This window comes from Vigna umbellata, chromosome 8 (assembly GCF_029865625.1).
Source record: "Vigna umbellata cultivar VRB3 chromosome 8, Vumbellata_1.0, whole genome shotgun sequence".
NCBI lineage: Eukaryota > Viridiplantae > Streptophyta > Magnoliopsida > Fabales > Fabaceae > Vigna > Vigna umbellata.
In genome coordinates, this window is record NC_142172.1 from 7,742,368 (window position 1) to 7,753,126 (window position 10,759).

The following is a 10,759-nucleotide window of genomic DNA, read 5'->3' on the forward strand; positions in this document are numbered from 1 at the left end:
ATAAAATATGTTTTTTTTCTTCTTTGAAAACATAAGTTTTGTAGATTTGTTTTTTCGAATTGTATTGTTGAAATTATCTAAGCATTACGATATATTAAACTTAGACTTATGTGCCCTTATATTAACAAGGTTATAAAACAATTCTTTATTTATAGGTTTTAGTCCTTTAAAATAAAAATGTTATTTTTCTATATTATTTAAGAATATGAATGAATAAGTTAAATTATTCATGAACTATTGAAAAGAAATATTGCAAACAAGTAAGATGAAACTAAATAGCGTTTAAAACATTATTAGAACTATTTTTCCTCAAGTTCTATGCGACACTTCATTTTAAGTTTTATACCTGTCGTATTTTCTCTCACATAGTCATAACAGTCTTTGCCTTCATCTCTTTTTTCGTTGTTTTAGCGAAATCTCATGATTGAAGACCATTGTTGTCATTTCCTGAATCTACATTAGTTTTGGTCTGATTTTTCAAGTTTTTAGGAGTCTTACAGATGTGGTTGGTTCATCGATGGCTAGCATACATATCTACATAAATGGAAGTGCAATTTAGGCATTTCTGGTGGCTACTTGAAAGGTGCTCGCATGTTTGATGAAGGTGTTATCATGTTGTAGATACGAGGGTGATGGCTGTGTCGTTCTCGCGAGGTAGTTAGATTTATGTTTTTATATCGCGTGCGTTTTGGTGTTCGTAATAGTTTCGTTGTTCACTCGTGGTGGTTATGTATGGTGTTTTTAAATCAATTAAATAAAAAAATGAAAAGGATTAGATCATTTAAAGGTAATGAATATGTAATGTTTAATGCCTAAGTCTAATTGAGTAGTTGAAAGAAAAATAGAAATCTTAAAGAAATTATGAATGTCATGCTTAATAGCTCTAGTACACCTGATAAGCTTTAGGGATAAGTGTTGAGACAAGATCAGAGATACTAGAATGTCTAACAACTTATGTTTTGATGTTTAGCAAGCAACACTCACTCAATGAAATATTGATTAAGATATAATGTCTAATGATGGCATGTACTAAAAGATAATACTAAATGAAACATGTATCTATCAAATATAATAATATATCTAAGGTATCAAACAAGATAAATGTTTATAAAGTATACAATGCTTGAAGTAAATTTTGTCTAAATGAAAGCAACATCTGATACAATAGTAGCATAATCTATGTAAACATTGAGCTGAATGTTATTGCTTAAAATTCAATATACAAATGTGGAAAGCCACCAAGCGTCTGATAGGAGCTATCTAGGATATCAGAATAACTCGCCAAACGTTATACGAACTCCTAACAAAGTGTCTAACCATAGTGCTTGAACCAAATGATAAAGCATCTGAACATTAAGCCTTAATAAGCATTACTAAACGATACACTTGAGCTACGCGGTCTTATGAAATAAAGGCTTGAAAGATCATATAATCTAAGTGTAACGTACCAAACACTTTGTCTTCGAACAATGCATGTATCAACACTTGCTGACATGTGACAAAATGTTTTAAACACACAACATGCCATATGATCATCAACGTTTAAAACATTTAATGTTGTACGAAAAAGTCTCTCTGTGCAAGTAATATCAATACTAAGCTTTATTCAGAAGCGCCTCATAAAGGATAGAAAGAAGTTGAGAGATAAGAAGACATTCTTAAAATGTCTCCTCAAAGCTTTAGCACTAAAAGGCCATACAAGCCATATATGAATGAAAGCACGGATAAACCTTTATATCACCCTACAATGTAGACCTGAGTCTGACCAGCTACCTAAAAGGGCTATGAAGTTTATCCAAAAGTCAACTTTGTGTCCAATAGTCATTTCTCAAGAGGACTACATAAAGAAGATCCACAGAAGAGAAGAAGTTGTTGAAGTGGAAGAAGGTGAAAATAAAAGAGAGAAAAGATGAGATAAATAGAACATGCATAAGAAATATCATTGAACACTAACTATACTCTACCTCAAAGTTTATATCGTCTGATGCTCTTCAACCTAAGAGAAAGAATTTCATAAGTTCACAGATTGTATTGCATAATATTAATCCTCTCCTTGAAAGTTATTCAAATTTGTTTTTGTAATGAAACACTGATTATGTTTGCATTGAAACACTTGTATTGAGATATATGAACTAGTAGGGATTGATTAGGGGAAACAAAAGTGGTTGACAATACTCGGTGTAAACCATAACATGTTATAATTCTTGGATACCAGGAGTGGTTAAACTCGAACCAGTCGAGATTGACTAGGGGAACCAGAAGTGGTTCAGAATACTTGGTGTATGCCAGGAGTGGTTATAATACTCAAATACTATAACTAGTTAGAATACTCGGTGTATACCAGAAGTGGTTTGTACTCAATTGTAATATTGGATAAGATTAGTGGAAACTCTCAAAAGTTCTTGAAGGAGACTGAACATAGCTTAGGTTGAGTGAACCAATATAAAAATACCTATGTTGTTTCTTCTATTTGAAACATTTTCTTAAAATGCTTTATTAAAAACACATCCGTTTAATAGTTGTAACAAACCGTTTAACCCCTACTATAATTGACAAGCATTGATTTGCGAAAGAACTTGAAAACACTATTCAAACCCTTTATTTCTAGTGTTTTTTTTTTTTGTATTTCAGTTGGTATCAAAACTAACCTCATGGGTTAGTTCTTAACATGACTTGAGGATACGATCCAAGCCGTAATGGAAAATGAAAGGGCATACCTTCAACTTTCCTCCTACATTCAAAAGGTTAAAAATGTTTAACCACTTTAAGAAATAAAGGATCATCTTCTTTGAATCATGTCATGATGACATATGGGACATTGCAAAAAGTGGAAACTCTACATTTCTAAGTAGTGTGTGAGTGCGTAAGTGCCTAGCTAGAAACTCTTGGTCAGACGATATTGATAGACCGTGGTCTATAAATTAATAACATTTATTTTAGGACACTAATACATTGACACGCCCACGTGGTGAAAACACTCAAATTACACGCTACTGTTCATTTTTTCCTTCCAAAATTACCCTTGCATCCTTAATAAATGTTAAAAGAAAGTGGACCCACCATGTCATATGAATGTTTTTTAAGGGTCCATGTCAAAGTAACTTTTTCCTTTAGTTTAAGGCAAACATGACTTGCTGACAAATAATCAATATGGCAGTAGATACATCATAATAATTGGGAAAAACCTTACATATAGAAACAAAAAGTACAAGCCTGATATATTAAATGTCAAAGCTAGACAATTTTTGTTTTTGCAGATATGAACATTGAAAGCAGACATTTAAACAAGATGATGGAATACCTAAAGGAGAAGAGAGAGGGTTCAACAATTCATACCGTCTGATGAAGAAAAGATCATCGAATGAAAAGAAGCCAAGAAAAGAGATTTCTGGAAGAAATAATCAACTCAAAAACTATGTTAAAGAGAGTAAGATTCTTATATTCAGCAATAATAATAACATTTTGGCTTTACAAGAAATTCCTTTCGCACTTAAATGATAATCAGTATGTCTAGTGTAAAAGTCTAAGACATATAGTTTGATGACTCATATCATAACATCGTCTACTGACATTGCATACATGCATGATATTGTCTAGCGTTAAGCCCAAACTAGTTGGCCCAACAAAAACCTTCAGATTAAAATACTAGAAAAACAAAATCGTACGTATGGCATTTAATGTGACATGATTGCCCTTAAATGACTAGCAGTTACCATTCCAAGAAATCATTTTTATCTTTCACACTCAACTGTAAAAAACCTCAAACGTTTTCATGCCTCCTAAGTTGCTCTAAACTCTTTCTTAAGCACTTGTCTCTCCAAAACCCTAAAATTGCAAAAAACATTCTCCAAAGAAAACCTTCAACCATTGCCATGGTCGTCGCACAAGAAGTTGATATATCAATCGATGAAGTGTATGAAAGTGGAACACGTGTCTCTAGTATTCATATCATCGAAGAAAAGTCTGTAAGGCTCTATCTTAAGCATCCGGTGGATCTTGAGGATCTTAGAACATATGGCTATTGTGTTCTTCAAGATACACATCATTATGACATCACAAGCTACTTTGAGTGGGACACCCTAATACTGTTAGAATTGGCGAGACAATTTTTGATGAGAGTGATGCTCCCTACACCTCACCTATTTCACCCTGCACCCCCAAATTTATATATCTGCCCTTCATTTATTAAAGTCAAAACAAAATTAATAATGAATTAATGATGTCCTAACTGCCAACCATTCTCTTAACCACCAACTTCTGTCTTGATTGTATAAACCCTAGTATGCATGCACCTCCTTTCTTTCTTGCAGTTTTTTCACTTGTATGAGACTAGCATTTTACGTGTTTGATTTTTTTCTAGGCTGAGAGTTGAGAGGTTATAGAGTGTAGTTGTTATGTCTGTGTTGGTGGTGCTGTGGATATTGGACGAGTAGAAGGTGGTCACAGAAAGCTCGAAGAAGGTGGTCACAATATTTAAACACCGTAACCGCACTTCGAACTATTGTTCATTGGTGGCGCACTTCAATCTGCAGTTTCACTATGCATTTTAAAAACCTTAGCCACACTTCGAAGTGTGGTTCAATGGTGGCACACTTCAATCTGCGATTTTACTATGCATTTTAAAAATCTTAACCACACTTCAAAGTGTGGTTCAATGGTGCCGCACTTCGAACTACAGTTTTACTATGCATCTTAAAAACCTTAACCACACTTCGAAGTGTGGTTCAATGGTGGCACACTTCAATCTGCTGTTTCACTGTGCATCTTAAAAACCTTAACCACACTTCGAAGTGTGGTGCAATGGTGGCGCACTTCGAACTACGGTTTTACTGTGCATCTTAAAAACCTTAACCACACTTTGAAGTATGGTTCAATGGTTCCGCACTTCGAACTACGGTTCACTATATTTTTACACTTTGAACTGGTTTATGGGTGCTCATTTCCGTTTATTGTGCATAGTTTTTTTTAACCTCCCTATGTATTTGAGATGCTTTATGATTAATGGATGTTCTCTGCAAAGATTATTCAATCTCCCAATTTTGTACTAAATACTGATGTTCTGTGCACAGTTCTTCTTTTTGTTGTCCCTTGCTACAGTGTTATTGTGATAGATTGAATGGTTGTGGTGGGGAAATCTTTTACTTATAGAATTTGGATTTGCATTCATAATATACTTTATCTAAGCCTGTCTAAACTGAGAGTGATATTTGAGGAGTATATGTTGATAGGATTTCAAAGTTGAGAAGGCAAGAGGGGAGCAGGGGAGGAGCGCGAAAGAGTTCAAGGGTGTAGGGTTTCAGAGTTGAGATGTGGTAGAGAAAGGTTTCTCTTTGTAGTGGGTGGGTCAGCTTTTTACAAAATCAAAATATTCTCACTAGCAGGAGTACAATTGGAACTAGAAAAGAATTGGGAGGTGCAGGGTGAAGTTGGTGAGGTGTAGGGAGAACAACTCTTTTGATGAATGTTGAGATGCATCCCAACGGCCTTGTCCCAAAGGTTATTGGTTGAGAAATGGTCATCAACATTGAGACCATCGCTACTGCAATCAACTGTCTAAGGTTTCATAGTTGTTGCTTTTATGGTTGGGATGAGATTTATGCTACCATAGGAATAGTTGAGTGTACCCTATACGGTGTGAATTTCAAGAAAGAGTATGTTGACAAGGAAATAATCTACAAGAGTCGTATGCATATGTAAAGATTCTTCAACACGTTTTCTTTAAGACATTTTTGTACAAGAACAACGCCAAAGACCATGTTACTAAGTTGGGTAGATATGTTATCCACCACATAATGACTGGGTTGCCATTCAACTTGCCACATCTGATCTTCATCCATTTCATCTAGTCAATCACAAACTTAAACGACACGGTAATCAATTATTTTTACTCTTCCTTGGTATAGACACGGCTTGTTAAGCAAGGGGTTGTCGAGCATCTCCTATCTCGAGATGTCCTTGCTTTAGTTAGGAACAACATTCTACTGAATGATGCTGCACAAGGCTAGAAATTCAACATCAGCAATGTGAGACAGATGTAGCTAGAGGTGAAGAAATTAAACAAGGTACCTCCACTCAACATCAATAAAATCGCCAATGTCAGAAAGAACAATTTGACACTTTTTCACATGAATCTAGAAAAGAAGGAGACGCTCAAGGTTGCAAGTCTCTCCAAGACGATGATCTCAACAAAGCTAGAGTTACAAAATCATCAAATTATACGAGATTGTGATGCAGAAATACTCCTTGAAAAAGAAAAAGCAAACAAAGCTCAAATGTCTCCAACAACATATATGGCAACCTCGTCTAATGATCAATCCACCACTATTTCTCAAACAACAACAACATTTAAGGGTGGAGTATTCATTAAATGACCAAACACAAATCTTTTGACCAAACTTCTTTTGAAGAAAACACCAAACCTATTAATTGTAACACATACCCCCCTCCTCATAAACTTGTCCACATTCGAGAAACAAAATCCTAAACCTTACAAACAAACTCTCTTTCCTCTCCTAACCTTAACTAATCACCAAGATTACCGACCACGACCCTACCTTTACACCTACCAAGACTTGCCATACTTTCTACTTATCCAAGCTCCTTTGAACATCGAACTGCACTATCTATTCCATATCTTGGAGATTTCCACCATAACGCCTTTAGAGCTTTTAAAAGACTACCCCATATACTATCACCCACTTACCTCTACCTACTTGGACCCATAAACTTTATCCCAACCTCTCTCATATGCATTCATACAAACTGCCCCTAGGAACCACCATAATAGATCGTCCAATCACTAAACCCAAAGTCAACCAATCTAAGCCTTCCACCTCATCTCAATCACCAACAAACAATGAGGAAGACGATGAAGAGCTTTAAATGCTTTATGGAGGAAGTCCATAGCTATCATTGGTTGGACTTTTTGTGCTTAGAGATGTTGAATCCTTTGGCCCCCTATCAAAGGTGTCTCCTCCTATAGATCATCCCAAATTTCAACTACCATAAAAGTTCTACAAACATATGTTCTTCATGCTGCTTAACCATAATAGAGCACCCCTCAAACATCAAGAAAGTTTTGTGGTGTTAGACATAATTTCACCTCATATACCTACTAATGACAAGAGGTTGTTAAAGAACAAGAAAGTTGAAGCCATCAAGGATATGCGTTCAACACTTACTTGACCTGTCCTGACAAATCCTAGGGAAACATGGCTTGCGGATGCTACATTCAACGAATCAGATGCTTATCTATTTTGGCAATAATAATCAATCTTTGCCTACACAAATTAGTCTTAACCCAATCACATATCATCTAACAACCATTCCTTTCAATAATTTGGCGAAGGAATCACTCTATCGGGTCAATGCTGAACTAAATAATATAAGATTCATCAGTTTGATGATTCTAATGCTACCTTTCTGGTAAACAACAATGGGCATCGCCTACTACCAGCGTTGCCTGTTGTGTTAACCTTGCCTTCAACACTTGCTAGATGTTGCGTCGCTTGAGGTGCTCTAAGCCAAGTTTATATACAATTGTTTGTATCTATAATGACGGTTGACATACATGTTGTAGCTAAAGATATCTGTTAGCATTCAATGTTCTCTTCTATCATTGAAGTATAATATGAAGAAGAGCAAGATGTGCAAGAAATTGTTATGGCATATCAAGCAAGTCAGGTTTTTTATGTAAAAGATCCTACGTCTGACCATTGGTATGTCACTCTTCAAGGAAAAAGACAAATTGAAGATAAAGAAGAGAGTATAAGTAATCTTCCTATTGTTGACAACCATCCATTGAAAACGAAAATAAATTTGGATGACGACCCTCTAGTTGATGATGTACATGAAATTCGGAAAGATCACAATGAGGTAATATACATATGACCAATCCATATGCTTATGCATAAATTTCATATTTGTGTAAAAATTTATGACTTTTGTTAAACAATATATGTTATTTTGTAAGTCTTTTATTAATCTTTCATCTTATTTATTTTGACAGATATATGCCTGAGGCACCACATTCGTCAGGGGATGAAGTTTCCACTTCTAGACCCACTAGAGGAGTGACGAGGTTGAGACAACTTATACTTAGCAGAAATGCAGGTGAGAGGACACCTGTCATTATTGACGTGGTCACAGGAGTAGCATCTGGAGCAAATGAAGATGTTTTTAGGCTTACCTTGGAGTATTAGCACGTGATCGTATCTTTATCCTTAATTCATCCTTTGACCATGTATCTGAGGCTGATCGGAATCTTATATGGAAAGACCTATTGGTAAGTTAATCAATATTGCTCCAAATTCTAGTTTCATTATATTGATAAATTTGTATTAATATAAGGTTATTACTTTCTTTATTGTAGATAACATTTGATATCCCAAATATCGCGAGCCTAAGGAATAGGTGTTTATTTGCAATTGTAGAAAGATTTCGGGGGTTTAAGACAAAATTGACGTCCATATATATATATATATATATATATATATATCTATATATATATATAGATATATATATATATATATAGATATATATATATATATATATATATATATATATAGATATATATATATAGATATATATATATATAGATATATATATAGATATATATATATATATATATTTGGAGCAAAAAGTAATGAAACTCCATGTACTAAGTATTCTGCAATTGACGAAGAAACTTGGCGTCAATTTATACAACTTCGTTCATCTGACTCGTGGCAGGTAAGTGTAGGTAAAATCATTCAATTCATTATTCATAATTTTATATCATAAAAATTGTTTCATTTTTTCACAGGAAACAAGGTCCAAAGCACAGGGTATAAGTGCTCAGAATAAAAATTCACACTTACTATCTCGTGGTGGATACAAGAAGCTTGAGAAAAAAATAATGAAGCAGAAGTCAGATAGTAGACTTCCACTTTCTGAGGGTGGTGACCCTCCTCCTCCTCCTCCACCACCTTCTCGACACGAGAAGTGGAAGTTAGCCCGTATAAGATCATCGGGCTCCTAGACTTTTGACTCTGCCAGAGAGATATCTGAAAGAATTGTAAGACGTCATTTCTCATATTTTTACAACATTTTTGTTATATGTATTACATAGATCTTTCAAATAATTATGAAGTTTTGTTATGTTACAGGACTCCTTGGTTGAGTAGAGCTCCCAAGGTCAATTCACACTAGAAGGTCGTTAGGATATTCTTGCCACAGCTAATGGACGACCTTAGCACCCAGAACGGGTGCGTGCTGCTGAGACTGACATAGGCATACGATAGTTCTTTGGGTCTTCCTCACGTCCAGCTTCATACGAAAAGTTGAAGGAGGACATCAGAAAAGAGATGATGCAGGAGATCACAAAGAAGGTTTAGGCAGAGTTGTATGACGAAGTTGCTGAAATGGTTGCGCGCCAGTTCGAGCAGCATTATGACAATCGTCCTCTGCCATCTCCTGTAGCGAAACATGTTGTGCCCCTTACAAATAAACTTAATAATCATTTTTGTTTATTAATTTACTTTTTATATAACCTAACATTTAATTTGACAGATAGAAGCGGCAAAGGAAGTTGCTTAGCTGCTGGTGCCCTAGGGGACGACATGGATGACACTCGTCCATGTCAGCTACATATTCTCTCTTCTACCGGGACCATGCTAGTGGCTCGTGGCACAGTCTATGAGACGAACACTGTAGTGCATGGTGTATAGCTAGAAAAAGATGAGGTCAAGGTCACAGTGGATGAAGTTGTCGTACTAGATGCCCTTGTTCGTGTGCCTACAGAGGAGTTTTTCACTATGGAAGAGGCATTTATGTCCTTCGTCGCCTGGCCTACACATTTGGCTGGTCATGTATCTGACCCCCCGGTAAACACTCCTACTATATACTTCTCAATTTTAATATTTACTTCTTATTGACGTCAGAACATAACCATTTTTTCATGTAACAGCAGACAGGTCAAGAGGGAAGTCCTACACCAAAGAAGACTCATTTATTTGAGGACGACCCTCTTGGTGCGTTAGACGAGCTTGTTAACATCATTTCAAATGCGCGGATGATTGTACCATGGGATTCTACTACATTTGGAAGACATGATGAGTTCCCATTGTACTTGCATGCCCAAGATGTTAGGGAGCATGCGTCGGGGAGAGAAGAAATTAATATTACACTCATTCAGCTGTGTATGATGTAAGTTTATGAGAATTTTTTTATATAATTTTTTTTATCAAGTTACTTATATCAGATCATTTCTTTCATTTCACGTATATGTTTGGTGTTAGTAACAAGAGGGGGTTCAATGATGTATATGGGTTCATTGACCCGTATATGACTCATGAAAGAAATAAATTTGATGAAATCCAAAAATACATCACAACCTACTTTGGAATTGGGAAGGACATATATTTTCTCCCTTATATACTTGGGTAAGTGAAGTTTGTTAACTTTAAAGTTTTATTTATGAATTTTGGTATATGATAATTAAGTTAGTACAATTTCAGGCGTCATTGGCAGCTCTTGTGATCTCTATATCGGAGAACACTACTGTCTGGTTTTGTTCATTGCACAAGTCTCCTCCAAGCCTTCCTAGACATGTAGTAGATTGGTAAGAACCTTAATGTTTCAACTTTCTTGCTTATATAAATGTATGCTAAAGCCATTTTTTTTAATAATTCCCTTGCAACACATATGATGTTGTCTGGGAGATTGACTGCTACAGCTAAAAAGCTTGCATGGGTTCCCTTTAAGGTTTGGTATTTTAGTC